This window comes from Hypanus sabinus, unplaced genomic scaffold (assembly GCF_030144855.1).
Source record: "Hypanus sabinus isolate sHypSab1 unplaced genomic scaffold, sHypSab1.hap1 scaffold_1314, whole genome shotgun sequence".
Lineage (NCBI taxonomy): Eukaryota > Metazoa > Chordata > Chondrichthyes > Myliobatiformes > Dasyatidae > Hypanus > Hypanus sabinus.
In genome coordinates, this window is record NW_026779383.1 from 12393 (window position 1) to 27351 (window position 14959).

A 14959-nucleotide genomic window follows, 5' to 3' on the forward strand; every position below is an offset into this window, starting at 1 on the left:
TGTAAGCCGCTCCTTTCCTCCGCTCGCCTGCATGTCACTGTTGGGCCCGGATACCCGACCTACTAAACCCACTACACCCCCTCCACCCAACCGATCAGGGTCACGTGTAGCTATGGGAGCTGGTTGAGGATGGCCGCATGAGCAGCTGATGAGTATCACAGGTCCTGGTTAAGTGACCATTGACTCCGGACAGATCATCTCTGAAGAGTGCTGAAGATCGCTGGTGTCTTTGAACGCAGCAAAGATTCATTACCGAGTTGCTCATTGACAATAGAATGAGATTGCGTTTGAGATTGCAGATTGCAGATTGCATCAACAATCCCCCAGATTGCAGATGGAAGCTAGAGGAAAATGTTTTAATTCCTTGCTTTATGTATGCAACATAATTCAGTTACATGTTGCATGTCGAAAGTTCACAGGAAATTGTTAACGCATGTCACTGCATAACGTCGAACAAATTTAATACTTGTTACTGAAAGCTGAGAGGAACGGTGGGCAATGTTTTGTTCTTATTGCTGTGGGGAGGGGCTTCCTCTGGTCATTGTTCAACAGCGCTGAGCAATGAGCGCTTTGCACCGTTTCTGTGGTGTAGTGGTTATCACGTTCGCTTCACACGCAAAAGTTCCCCAGTTCAATCCTGGGCAGAAACATTGTTTGGACTTCAATGTTGGGGATGAACTTGCGACTCAAATTTTCATTTCGTGCTCAAGTTCATTGTCATGAGCATTCAGGTCATAAATGTCAGGAGGAATAACCGTGTGCTGCAAAATTTCTAAACTACTTAACAATGTTAAATTGCTTGCTTTGTCTTTACCTGTGTATTGCTTTGCTTCCTAGTCATATTACAGACTGTCTGTACAAATTCTCCACCACACTATTCTCGTTCCCCTCTGTCACTCGTTCCCTTCCTTCTCCCTCTCAAACACACTCAAACAAACAGACGCTCTCTCTCTCTCTCTCTCTCTCTCTCTCTCTCTCTCTCTCTCTCTCTCTCTCTCTCTCTCTCTCTTCTACTCCTTCGATTGCCCATTTAAATTCGATGACGACGTCCACTCCTTTAATGGTGAGATCTTTGATGACTATGCAATCCTATCCTGGATCTACAAGCTCTATTGCAGGGTGGGCATGTATACGTAGTAGTCTTGGTAGTGATAGCAACCATGGCTGCATTTCTCCTGGCTCTATTCTACTGTCATCCGGTTCTTCTTTCCATCTCCAGAATACGAACCCAATCCCTACAGAGCTGTCGCCAGGTCATACGGTCAGCAGCAGCATCCTGCAGGTCTGCAGGTCTGATCTTTCAGTTTCATAAAGCATTCTTTATCTGATCCTCATAGCGCTTCATCCGCCCTCCAGCTGAGCGTCGACTATGATGTAGCTGGCTGTATAACACTCTGCGGGCTAGCCGACATGTGGGCATCCTGATCACGTGCCCCAGAAACTGCAGCTGACGCTGAGTAATCATGGCCTCAAATACTTCTGCCTTTTGTCTTCACATGTATTTCAGTGTGAGGCACCCGCTCACGCCAGGTAATTCCCAGGATGCGCAGAAGGCAGCTTATGTGCAAGCGCTCCAAGGACCTGATGTGACGGCTGTAGGTTACCCAAGCTTCACAGACATAAATGTGGGTGGTGACACAGATCGCTTGGTATACGGCAACCTTTGTAGAGGGACGAAGGTTCCTGCTCTGAAAGACTCTACGCCGAGGTCTCTCAAAGGCAGCTGATGTCTGTTTAATGCGGCTCCGGATGCCGTTGTCAATGCCGCCATCCTCAGAGAGAATGCTCCCCAGATACTTAAAAGATGGCACTACTGACAGCTTTTTATCACCAGCAGTGAAGGCAGGTAGAGTGGGTGAGACACTGGTACTCCACTGGCAAACCAGCTCTGTTAACAATATTATTTTAATAGTAACAATATGTGATACGAGTTTTATTTTTCAGTTCAACTCAGCTGCTGATGCGAGAACAGCTCAATCCTGTGATGCTCAATTTATTTATCTCAGGACACTGCCTGTCTGTGCAGGTATATTCATTCATTCCATCATGAAACAAATCCTCTTCATTGGAAGACTTCTATCCAACGGTCCCGATAAATTTCACGCAATTGCCTTGCCCCACAGTGTTGGATTTTTAACCAAATTTCTCACTTTGTTGTTCTGGAATTTCGACGAACTTTATACATTTTAATATGACATTGTGTTCAACATATTTTTCTCTGTAATACGAGTGAATCTGCAGATACTGGAAATAAATGAAAACACAAAATCCTGGCAGAACTCATCAGGCCAGACAGCAAATATGGGAGGAGGTAGGACTCCTGATGAAGGGTTTCGGCCCGAAACGTCGTCACTACCTTTCTTGAGAAGATAGCTTAGAACTGTTCCAGGAAGAGTATTTGCTTTCTGAGATATCTAACCGTACCAAGCTCATCAATAAAAAAAACAGATTTCATTAAGAAATAAAGTTATGAAATTTATATAAAATTATCTGATCATATCCGGTTTGATATATCTGATCGCAATATATGATTAATCAGTTTCCGAATTAGGATTGGAATCCGAAACAGAATGGAAAACTGCTTAACTATCTCTGGCATATGACACGGACATTGTTTTCTTTGGCGGCAGCACGACTCAACTATGTTCAAATTGGGATCGAACAGAAACGATTACTCATTTCTTTTTCCACACATGCAGTCTTACTAGCAGATTTTCTGAATTAAAAAAAAAACAGACATTGAAACAAACCTATGAATGTTTTGTAGCATCGGATAATATTGTTCTACTTCCTTCCTCTCCGTTAACCTGCTGTCGATCGTAGACCTATCCCGTGGAAAATGCGGTCTCTCCAAATGCATTACTCGCTACCTGGTGGCCATGGCTGTGAATCATCTGCTGTTCGTTATCCTGGACCTGATATGGAGACAGATTCCCTTTGTTTATTACCGAGAATATCAATTAGTGGCCAGAATCCGCATATGTGATATACACGCCGTCCTTCTGTTCGCAGCCACACATTGCTTCGTCTGGTTCACCGTCTCTTTCACCCTTGATCGCTTCGTCGCTATTTGTTGCCAGAAACTGAGAGCAACGCATTGCACCGCGCGAAAGGCGATTGTGGTTCTGGGGACGGTCACTGCTGTGAGCTGTCTGAAGAATATCTTCTAGTATTTTATGTTCACTGGTAATTATATACTCTGGAATTTCCCGTGGCTTTGTAACACAAGGTACGGTATTTAGAATTCGTCTGCCTGGGGATCGGTAGAACTCCTTCATTATATCCTGACCCCTGGGGCAGCAATTTCTCTGATCCTGCTTTTCAACACCTTGACCGTCAGGCAGATTAAAGTGGCGAGCAGGGCCCGGAGGCGGCTCCGTGGTCAGAGTACTGCAGATACTCCACAAGATTCCGAGATGGCGAGCAGAATGAAATCCATCGTTTTATTGTTTGCCATTTCTGGTAATTTTATCTTGCTATGGGCACTGTTCATGTTCTCCTCTATCAACACACGGCTCCGCTTTATGGGGTTGAGGCCAGCGTACTTTCCGGATTTTCTTCAAGAATTGGGATTCATGTTCCAGCTTTTCAGCTGCTGCATGAACACAGACGAAGTTCAGGGAGCAGGTAAAGAATATGGTGAAATATCCCTTTGTCCTAATTTCAAAATCATTAAATGAGCAATGGAATGAAGCTTGTCCAACAATAAAAGCCGATTACGATGTCGTCTCTCTTTCGACAACTGCTTCTGATGTTTCGTGTTAAGGCTGTTCTCTTTCAGCTTTTACATGAAATATCTCGTTCAACGTCTTCTGCCAGAAATTATTGCGATTTAAATTCAGCTGCCGCTTGACAAGAATTTGTCATCATACCTTACTCTAACCTTCTTCCTCACTGTTTCGCGATATTTCTCATTTTAATTCCTTCTGTACTCCATCCCTTCGTGCTCAGGCTCAGTCTCGCGCCATTGTTGTTCTTCGCTTTCTATTTGTCATTCTGTATTCCATATGTTCAAGTGCAGTGCATCGTGTAGCAGAGACGTTCAATATCTGCGGAAAAGTAAATAAATATGATTTGAGATAGTACTTCGAAGAAATAGCTCGAAGGGGATAACGTACAGGTGTAAGCCAGTCCTGACCATGCTGGCCATCTTACCGGTCCTCTCTAATGCAGATTAACGGCATAAGGAACCTTTCCCTAAACATCTGCATATTTATGTGTCACGCTGAAGTTTAAGTTTATTGTCAATTGACTTTACATAAATACAATCACACCTAACACATTTCCTCTGGACCAACGTACGCTCACCCATCAGAAAACCACACAGAGGGCATTAAACGAATATTGCCACAAATATGATATTAAAATAAAATTCAAAATATGTGTAATGTTCACCATGGGTACATAGTAATCAGTAAACCATACAATAAACAGCTAGCACCTCGCTGGCCGGGTGACAACAGCTCGGTGGTAGGAAGATATTCACTAATCTCAGAGCCCGAGTAAAGAAAATGTTACCCAGTCTCCAGACCCAGTGCCAGTGCTTCAGTTCATTCGTACTGACGGTAGAGAGGTAAAGAGACTGTTGAACGGGTGTTAGGGATCCTCAACAATGGTCTGCGCCCTAAGTCCGCAACGCTCTTGGTAAGTGTTATTGTTAGGGGAAGGGAGACCTGCGACTCTGTTAGCGGCTTTCACTTTCAATACATCTGTTTATCTTTCAAAGATTCTATAAAGGAACGGAATTGTTTCTGATTTAGCAACTTTCTCTGGAAGTGCCAATCAAATATCAAACACGTTTTCAGCAATAAAAAATGCTCAAGCGCTCTGAAAAAAAAAATTATAAGAACAAGACCAGAAGGCACACCTGCAGAATTTGGCACTTTCCTTATCCTTATCCAGCCTCCTCTGCCATCATGTGATAGTTCAGCTTGTATCCCGCAAAACTCCATCCTCCTGCGTTCTTCCCGTATCCTCTGACACCTTGATTAATCAAGAACACACCAAATTCGGGCTTAAGTTTCAACAATGACCTGTTATGCACAGTTGTCTGTAGCGATTAATTCCACATCTTAAATTTAAGCAGAGACAACCGTCTGTAGCAAGAAATTCTACCGATCCTGCTCCCTGTGTAAAAGAATTGTTCCTTATGTCTATTCTATTTGGTTATGCCTCAATTCTGAATTTGTGCTCTCGAGCCCTTGACTTAGCTATTATAGAAAATATCTTCTCCACATCCAGTCTATCCACACATAAAAATATTTCGCAGGTTGCAATTCCAGAAAATCTATTTGGAAGCATTCTACAATTTATCTCTCTTAGGATCTATCACCTTTATCCTGTTATATTTATCCTAATATTTATATTGATCTATTATCCTGTCTACATGAATATATACATATATATATATATCCCCATGATTATCGACAGATAGCTCGTACAACAAAGTCTATTTGCACCTACAGCTTCTTAACTCCATGTCACCTCCGTCTAATGTTTGATTTTGTTGTTATCATACAAACATACAACACCAGAAAACCCACAGCACAATACAGGCCCTTCAGCACACAAAGCTGTGCCGAATATTATCTTATCTTGGAACTATCTAGGATTTCCGATAGCCCTCTATATCTCTGAGCCCTGTATACCATTCTAGGAGTTTCTTAAAAGATCATACCGTTTCCGCTTCCAGCCCCGTTGCCGGCCGCCCATTCCACGCACTCACCAAACTCTGCGTAAAAAAAAACTTACCCCTGATATCTCCCCTGTACTTATTTCCAAGCACTATGCTCTCTCGTGCTAGCCATTTCAGCCCTGGGAAAAAAGGCTCTGCCTATCAACACGAACAATGCCTCTCATTATCTTGGACAACTGTATCAGATCACTTTTCATCCATCGTCGCTCCAAGGAGAAAAGGCCGAGTTCTCAAAACCCATTCTCATAAGGCATGCCTCCCCAAGGCAGGCAACATCCTTGTAAATTCCCTCTGCACCCTTTCTATTGATTCTACCTCTTTCCTACAGTGAGGCGACCAGAAATGAGCACAGTACTCCAAGTGGGGTCTGACTAGGTCCTATATAACTGCAACACTACCTCTCGGCTGTTAAATTCAATCCCACAGTTGATGAATGTCAATGCACCGTATGCCTTCTTAACCACAGTGTCCACCTGCCTAACGGCTTTGAGTGTCCCATGAACTCTGACCCCAGAATCCCTCGGACATCACACTGCTAAGAGTCCTAGTATGAACTCTATATTCTGCCTACATATTTGATCTACCAAAATGAATCACCTCACAATTATCTGGGTCCAAATCCATCTAACACTTGTCAGCCCAATTTTGCATCCTCTTAATAACCCGCTGTAACTTTTGACCGCCCTTCACACTATCTGCAACACCCTATCCAGGTCCACTTTCTCATCCAGGTCATTTATAAAAATCACGAACAGTAGGGGTCCCAAAACAGATCCCTGAGGCAAACCAGTGATCACCGACATTCATGCAGAATATGATCCATCTACAACCATCCTTTGCCTTCTGTGGGCAAGCCTGTTCTTTATACACAAAGCATTGCCCCCTTGCATTCCATGTGTCCTTACCATCTTCATAAGCCTTCACTGGTAGCTCATCAAATGCCTTGCTGAAATCCATATGTACGACGTCTATTGCTCTACCTTCATAAATGTGTTTAGTCATCCTCAAAATTTTCAATCAAGCTCATAAGGCACAACCTGGCTTTGGCATGCTGAATCTTCCGAATCATATTATGCTTCTACAATTTTTCATAATTGCTACCTCTCCTGATCTTCTTCATAAGCTTAGCAACTTTTGAATTAAGAATCACAGGTTTATAATTTCCTAGGCGAGCTCTAACCTGTTCCTTGAATAATGGAACAACATCCACAACCCTACAATCTGGTTAGTTAATATCTACGTGTCCGGTTCAATGCCAGTTAAACCAGATCTTGAGGAAAGTTAACCCGTCAATCCATTTTTTTCTGTATATTAAGAACAAACGAATAACTACGCAGGGCGTATAAAGAACCGTTACATGAGTAGGAAATGAAAACATTCCGTCGACCGCAAGCGGAACTTGCCATTGCCGGATTCACAAAAGGCATTGGGGATACTTTACTGTGACTCACCATGAATACGTTGGAGATAACGATCTACGAAAGGGCCTGGAGAAGAATAATTTCCCGAAGTTTATTGAAAGCTTTTCCAATGACGTTAGTCATACGCTGAAACTTTCCGGGGCCAGACGACTATTTAGTACCAAATCTAGTTGCTGCTCAGCAAAGCAGCACATATTATGGGTAACTGTCTGTGGAAGTGGGGAGTTCCATCGAGCACGGAGTACGTCATCGGGGTCCGTACAATACTGTGGGCCTAAGGCCCGGGCTGTGCTGTATTCGTTTACGTGCTATATGATGCTGAATATCAACTTTAAACACCCGTGATTTTGCTGTGTGAAGCATTGATATGAACCCATTTGGAGTGTTGCCTGCTGCTCTGTTCGTCGGCATTGCGAGGAGGTTGAGTGCTTGTTGGGTTCAAAGGTGATTCCCTGATATATTGCCAGCTTAAGAAATATGATGATATGAAAAAAATAATTACGCAAACAGGGATTGCTGTTTTCTTTTTTCAGCATTAGGGCTGAAGGGAGAACGGGTAGAGGTGTAAAAATGAATGAAAATTCCAATCAATCGGATATATTTTCCCCTCACATGTAACTCAAAACCCTTGGAAGGCATCGTTTTATACGACGGGGGAGAATTTTAGAGAATATCGATGGCACTTTCTCCGGCAGAACATACAGCCCTGGGACGATGTCGAAGCAGATATGATAAGAAAGTGTAAACAGCACTTCGGCAAGTGAACTGGCAGTACCTGTGATATGGACCGTGCAAACTAACATGTAATAGTGGGCAATTAAGATCGTGCTCTGCATAAATGTTCTGGGGCAAAAGCTCTCAACATGCTTTGTGCGGCTATACTTCATTAGGGATTTGAGGAAATTTTGCTCGCAACAAATACACTCAGAAATCTTCTATAGTTGTACTGCGGAGAGCATTCTGACAGGTTGCATCACTGGCTGTTATAGAGGGGCTAGTGCACAGGACCGAAAGAAGCTGCTGAAGGTTGTAAATCTAGTCGTTTCCATCTTGGGGAATAGGCCACAATATACCCGGGACATCTTCAAGAAGTGATGTCTCCGAAAGGCAGCGTCCATGATTAAAAACCTCCTGCACCCTGGGCATGCCTTTTTCTCACTGTTCCCATCAGGTAGGAGATACAGAAGCCTGAAGGCACAAACACAGTGACTCAGGAACAGCTTGTTCCCATCTGCCATTCGATTCCTAAATGTACATCGAAGCTTTGGACACTTCCTTACTTATTTTAATCTGCAGTATTTCTGATTTTGCACATTAAAAAAATCTATTCAATATACATAATTGATATACATGTTTATTTATTATTATGTTTTAATCGTGGACGTGTTGAAAACATTGCTAACACGATTGCCGATATTGAGGGAGTGACCCTGCCTGTGTGGTCAGTGACCGGTCAGAATACTCAGTGAGAGTACCAGAGTGGTCAGTGATGTTCTACCAGCAGACGCGATCAATCTGTTTGCTCTATGTTGAAATGATGCGGCACTTTGAAGGGATAAACCGTGCCAGTCATCGCACTCGCTTTCGAGAGGTGCCTTAAAATTGATGGTTTGTTGAAAGATTTTCCAATGAAGTTAGTCTTGCGCTGGAACTTTTCGTTCTCAGCTGACCACAGGTAAGCAGCCTGAGGACTATTTTGTACTAAACCTAGACACTGCTCAGGAGAGCAGCATATATTATGGGTAAATTTCTGTGGAGATGGGAAGAGTTACATCGAGGACGGATTACGTCATATTGTCCTGACAATGTATTGGGCCGAAGGGCCGGGGCGTGTTGTGTCCGGTATATGAACAAAATGACGCTGAATATCAACTTCAAACTCCCATGATTTTGCGACGTGAAGCATTGATATGACCTCATTTGGAGTGTTGTCTGCGGCTCTGTTCGTCTCTATTCGTCTCTATTTGGAAGAGCTAGGGTGTTTATTGTGTTTAAAGATGATTCTCTGACATATTGCCCGGGGTAATGAATATTTAATATGAGAAATGGTCACGCAAACAAGAATTGTTGCTTTCTCTCTTTTTTTTGCAGCAGTATGGGCTGAAGAGAGAATCGGCAGAAATGTAAAAATGAATGAGTAATACAGATCTGACAGAGATATTTTCCCCTTACCTGTGAATCATAACCCTTGGAAGGAATTTGTTTATACCGAGAGGAAAATTTCAGAGGACATTTCGATCGTGTTTTTTCAGGCAGATCGTACTGCCCTGGGACGAGGTCGAGGTCGAGGCCGATACGGCAAGAAACACTTTGTACATCAACCGGCAGTGCTTCCGATGTCCATCATGCAAAGTAACAAATAATAGAGAAAATTATCATCGTGCCCTGCATAAATGTTGTGGGACAAATGTTCTGAACCTGCGTTGAAAAAGTCTCCTTCACATTCACCACCACCTCTGATCTTCAAATATCCTATGTGTTCTAAGTCGGACTATCGTGGGTATACGTCCAGGATTGGCGCTGGGACATGAGACTTGTTTGCTAACGCGCATCAGTTACATTGATTGGATTTGGAAAGACGGCTAAGTAGAGACAAATCTCCATGAACGCCAGCTTTATCGTCTGGAACATTAAACCCTTCCCTCCGTCTGAGTCTATAAATCCCTAAAGGTAGCCGCCAAGTTGGAAAGAACAGTTAATAATGTCCTCCGTGTTTCTTCCATTTGCGCAGACCAGAGCAAAAACAAACTGACGATTTTGATATTTGAGATACCTGGAGACATTGATTCAATAAACACCAATCTAAAATTTGCACCGTCACATATATAAAAAAAACAGTTATGTATTGTTCTATTCAGACATACAACAGAATAACAGAGAGGTGTTTTTTTTTTTTACAAATTTATACTTATTCGTTTCTGCTATCATCAGACGTCCCGTTACGGTTCCGTTCGACACAATACCGTGAAGAATTACTGTACCGTAATGGTGCTGAAGAGATTAAGGAACATTTTGATGGAATGGTAATTCAGTATAAAGGAACGACTGGATCAGGCCGAGTGTTTATTCGATGGAGTGGAACACACTGAAGGAGACATGAGGCATAGAATACAAGAGACTAAAATATTGGTACACAAATTTAGAGGGATGGGTTGTTTTCCGGCGAAACTGTATCAGAGGGGAAAATACACCCTTCTTCCTTCACCAAGAGGGATTTTTCTAATCTCTAACATGCTTCCCGATTTATTGGCGAATGCAGAGAATTTCACTGAATTTCGGAATTATCGACAGGAGCACTTGGACAGGGGAGACACATAGATCTCCTGATCAAATGCACTACTTACATGGTTTACACATTATCCGTGATTCCGACATCACAAATCTATATCCTAGCGAGCGGTCCGGCTCACACTGTTCCAGGAAAAACGCTCCTGGCTGCCTGAAGTAATATTTCACCCCACCACACTGGTAGTGGTCAGGATGTTATACATGTGCTCAGTGATACTCCGTAGCCGGATTGGAATTGGATTTATTTTACTATTGTCACAGGTACCATAAAGCAGTGAAATGAATATTCATTAAAACGCTTGTAATGCATAGTGTCCGTGCAGACCAAATCATTATACAGTGCATTGAAGTAAAACAACAACAAGGTGTAAAAGGTACAGGTGAATAGTAAGGCACAATACAACAAAACGATTCATTGGAAGTTCGTTTCAGTCTTCCCTGCTCTACTCCCGCTGCAGCAGGAGATAAAACCGTAAAGGAGTCAACTCACTGTAAGCACCTTTAGGGACAGTGAAGGGAAGGAAAAGAAGCTGGAAAGTGTAGGCAAGTCAAGCGGAGGGGGAAAGCAGGTGACTAGGGACGCGAAAAGAAAGAGAATAATAAATAATGCCGAGGCCTGATAGCTGGAAGTCGTGGAGCTGAGGAAGCGGAAACTGTAAGGACAGAAGTCCATGAAATCAATTAAAGAGTTCTGATGATAGTGGCCACTTCATGAGGGACTGTTTGCCAGAAATGCGCGAGTAGCTCACCAGACTGACGGGAAAGTAAAGGGAGAGCTGTGAGAAAACCGACGAGATTGCTTACCGGCGGTAAGACAAATGGATGTGCACGTCATGTGGTTGGAGGCTAGCAGAGGGTTTGTGAGGTTTCACTCCTACAATGAGTTGGGACTCATCGTGGCAGTATTAGACGCTGTCGACCGACATGCCTGTGAGGGGATTCCAGAGGGAGGCGGTGAATTGTTGCACAATCTTCATCAAACCTCTCTAAGATAGTAAAGGCCACACTGGGTGCGTGAAATTTAATCAATAACCCCGAATGTTTCGCAGGTGAAAACATTACTTCACCCGAACTGATGGCTTCGTGTCTTAACGCCTGTGAGAGAGATAGCGTACGGACAGCTGTAATATTGAGGGACTTTGTAGGACTAGATGCGTCCTATATGGAGGGACCAGAAACCAGTGAATTTGCGCAGACAAAGATCTTCAGAAAGCGGAACTGGGGGAGGGAAAATGCGTCTGGTGGAGATCGCGTTGAAGATGGCAGAAGCTAATAAAGTATATTGCCTGCGGAGAGTACTGGAGTAATAATTGTGATCAGAGGTACACTGCCTCCATCATTATATTAGGTGGGATAGGCTGCTGCTGGATCGCAGGAAATGCTGGAGAAGATGGTAGTGGAAGCGAATTTCCGTTAACTTTAACAGAGAGCACACCTCGAATGCCTTGGATGGAAATACTCATCGGGCGTAACCGTAGAATGAAAGAACACTTTTACAAGTATCGGGGTGGCAAGTGATATATTCAAGAAAGCTCTGGGAGTCAGTGGCTTTGCAAAACATTTCGGTAGATAATCGGTGTCTGGAATTGAGGACAGAGAGAAAATAAGACGACAGTGGTGACAGAATGTGACCAAGTTGATCTGAGGGTGGAGCGGAAAATTTCAGGCAACGTTGATGAAATTGGCGAGCTCAGCGTCGAATTCAGTCGTCACTATCGGGATTGAATGGGTAGTGTCGGGAGCACAAACGTCCTCGTAGGAGTAAGGCCTGATAACCGAACGCATGTACGTCTGCACGGTGGTAGAAGGAGGAAAGATGTACGAAGATCTGCAGTGAGCTTCGATGCAGCAGAGATGGGAATGAAAGTCGGTGAATGAAGGAAACGCTGCGAGGCTGTGTTAGGGAACTTTGTCCGTAATTGTAGCTTGCGAGGTCTGGGTGGAACAAGCATAGAGTGGGACCGAAGGTGCCCGCAATTTATTGAAAAACACTTGTGCCGGGTAAGACATTCCGCTAGTTCACAGCTTCCTCGCAACAATGAGCGCGAGCGGAGATTTTACCACAATCTTTAGCTGCTGCCTGAACTTGTTCTGTGTAACAGTGTAAAGGTCCGTGTTCGTACAACAGCTCAGAAGCTGCAGAATGATGCCCAGCTCTCGTAGGGAATCGGGCGGACGCACAGACGTGGTAAAGTACAGCCGATTCCACGCGGAATACACCGTGAAAGGTGCCCATAGCAGGATGAAATTTCCGGAGATAACCAAGAGTAAAATAAGGGACTTCTTGCGAGTTTCCATCTCCGGGTCTTTGGCACTTTGTCCGCTGCCGGTAGAGCGAAGTCTCCTGCGGGCCCTGCTGGCGAGTAAGACATGTCTGACAGTTAAGCAATTCATCAGGAGAACCAGCTCAAATGGGATAACAGGGTTGAGGAAGTAATAAAAGAGATCAATTTGCATCCCGATATATAAATTCAAATAATGCACCCTGTTCAGACAAATGAATGGAGCAATTATCCACGAGTAATATCCGAAGAGACTAAAATACCAGTAAAGATCCTTTAAATGGCTGATCACTGCCACTGCCCCCAAGACCACGGCTGCAGTTTTCCAGGTGCAATATTTCCTTTTCAGCTTCTGGCAACATATTGCGATAAATCGATCAAACGTGAAAGCAACTGTGAACCAGACCGAAGAGTCGCTGACGCTGTAAAGCAAAACAGCGTGGATATTACAGACCGGCATGCGGAATGACCAGACGACAACTTCCACTGGCAAGTACGCAATCAGAATCTTGCTCAATATCAGGTCCAGGATAAGAAACAGAAGATCCGCCACTGCCATGGCAACCAGGTAGTAAGTGACAACTCTGGAGAGGCCGCACTTTCCCCGAGACAGGACCAATATGGTCACCGTGTTCACTGCGAACAAAGGAAACAATCTGGGTAAAGACATTAGCAAGAGTTTTCTTAAAGCAAACATGCAGTGTGTGCCAACGATAGGAATTAGTGGGATTAGTACAATGGTAGCGATGACCAATCAGGAAGAGATCCCTTAAAGCAAGCACATAAAGCAGACTGGTCTTTTTTTTTTTTGTCTGTAGAAATGTTAGAAATGATTGTACGAGATGGTGGAAAGTAACGGCAGTGAATACCATTCAATGAAACTAAACCATTTTGCAAACTAGCGTAAACTCCGTGCAATCTGTTGGATGGAACGTCTGTAAAGTGACAGAAAGTGCAGAACACTGATAACTATAAGAACGTAAGAAATAGGAGCAGGAGTAGGCAATTCACCCTGTCGAGACTGACCCCCCCATCCGATAGATCTTCGTTGATCTGTCCGTAAACTCAGCTCCATTCATCTGACCATTCCTCATAACCCTTAATTCCCCCACTATCTAAAATTCTATATAACTGTACCTTAAACATAATTAGTTAGGAAGACTCAACGGGTTCCCTGGGCGGAAAATTCCACAGATTCGCCACTCACAGTTTCTCCTCATCTCCGTCCTAAATTTTATCCCCTGAATCTTGAGGCAATATCTCACAGTTCGAGTCTCACCTACCAAGGGAAACAACGTTCCTACTTCTAATTTATCTAAACCCTTTCAAAATCTTATATGTCTCTATATGGTCACCTCTCATTCTTCTGAATTCCAGAGAGTATAATCACAGGCGACTCAAACTTTTCATCTCTAGGATTAGGGTTAGAGTCAGGGTATGGGTGAACGTCTATTGCGTTGTCTCCATAGCCAGTGTATTGTTCTTCCGGTATGGAGACAGGAACTGCACTCAGTGCTCCAGGTGCCCTCTCACCAGTACCCTGTATCGTTGTGGCATGATATCCCTGCTCTTGAGCTCAATCCCTCCAGCAATGAGCGCCAACATTCATTTGCCTTCTGAATAAACTTTTGTGCCTGGAAGCCAACTTTGGCTTGACGATTGTCAGATTTTGTACGGGCTGCGGAAAAAAAAAAGATCTGAATCCAGACCCTGAACTGTCATGAAATAAGTGTCCTTGACACCCAATACGTGTACCTGAAGCACAGGTTCCTGTCCCTGATTCTTACCGAGGGAATCTGGATTGCAGATCGAGCAGGAGCCCGGAGACTTAGCACTAACCCTTCTTTCTGTTTGCCCACATTGAGTGAGTGAGTATCAGTTTCCAATCATATGTCGCAAATTGCCTCTGGCAATAGAAATTCTTCCTCTGCTCAGTTCTGAAGGCGGTATACGTCTATTGCGAGGCTGCGCTCTCTGGTCCAGGCCTCTCCTACTTTGGATGCAGACGCTGCATGACAGATCTGTCTGAGCGTTTCAATTACAGGTAAGCTTCCCCAGTTGCCACAGCGCATCCTCCTAAACTCCAGTGAACCGTTTATTCTCCTAAACCTGCTCTGGATCATCGCCACTGCGAGCACATATTTTCTTAAACAGATGTCCGCGGGTTTGTCAATTACCAAAATGCACATAGCATAACATAACATAACATAGCATAACATTATTATGAGATTATGAGAAGGAAAATGTGCTGTTATATTCTGTTTCATATGTTT

The 14959-nt window shown here is 43.7% G+C and overlaps 1 non-coding gene across 1 annotated transcript; it reads left to right on the top strand.

Moving 5' to 3' along the window:
- Positions 1-577: 577 nt before the first annotated feature.
- Positions 578-650, top strand: trnav-cac (transfer RNA valine (anticodon CAC)). Its single transcript has one exon. It is a non-coding gene; the product is annotated as a tRNA-Val (tRNA).
- Positions 651-14959: the final 14309 nt, after the last annotated feature.